Genomic DNA, 976 nt, shown 5'->3' on the forward strand with positions numbered 1-976 from the left:
CCCCCCCCCCCCGTCAGTCCCCCCCTTCCTCAGCCCTGCTCAGCCCCCCCCCTTCCATCCCTGCAGCCTCCGGAGGCACCGGACGTGGGGGGCCCGGAGCAGGGCGACCCCGGGGCGTCCCCCAGTGCGGGGGGCACCCAGGAGACCCCCCCGGACCCCCCCAAGGGGGGGCAGTGAGGGAGCCCCCAGGTGGTCCCCAGTTAGCCCCAGTTCCCCCAGTTGTCACCACTGGTCCCAGTGCCCCCAGTTTCCTCTGTTGGTCCCAGTTTCCCCCAGTTGCCCCCGCTGGTCCCAGTTCCCTGTTATCCCCAGTTCTCCCAGTTGCCCCCAGTTCCCCCAGTTAGCCCCAGTTTCCCCAGTTGTCACCACTGGTCCCAGTTGTCCCCACTGCTCCCAGTCCCCCCACTTAGCCCCAGTTCTCCCAGTTAGCCCCAGTTCTCCCAGTTGCCCCCAGTTCCCCCAATTGCCCCCAGTTCCTCCCCTGCTCCCAGTCCCCCCAGTTAGCCCCAGTTCCCCAGTTAGCTCCAGTCCCCCCAGTTAGTCTCAGTGCCCCCAGTTAGCCCCAGTTGCCCCAGTTCCCCCCCGCTCTCCCCAGCCAACCCCGTTGGCCCCGCCCCTTGCTCATTGACCACGCCCCCACACACTTTCTCCCTCCCCTCCCCTACTGACCCCGCCCCCACCTCCACCAACCCCCCCGCCCCTTCCTTCGCCCCGCCCCGCGGCACACAGCACCGCCCCCTTCGCCCTGACCACGCCCCCTGGTGAATTGCCACGCCCGTCCCCAGCCGGCCACGCCCATGGCCACGCCCCCCCTCGGCGTGGCCCCGCCCCGCCGCGCCATGGCGGTGTCGGAGCCCGCGGGCGGCTCCTCCTGGGCCGCTCCGGGCCGAGCCGGGCCCGCGGCGGCCCCGGGGGCGGCCCCGGGGCACGGAACGGGTCCGGCCCCCGCCGCCGCCGGGCCCGGGGCGTGCTGGGC

This window comes from Oxyura jamaicensis, unplaced genomic scaffold (genome assembly GCF_011077185.1).
Source record: "Oxyura jamaicensis isolate SHBP4307 breed ruddy duck unplaced genomic scaffold, BPBGC_Ojam_1.0 oxyUn_random_OJ67289, whole genome shotgun sequence".
Taxonomy (NCBI): Eukaryota; Metazoa; Chordata; class Aves; order Anseriformes; family Anatidae; genus Oxyura; species Oxyura jamaicensis.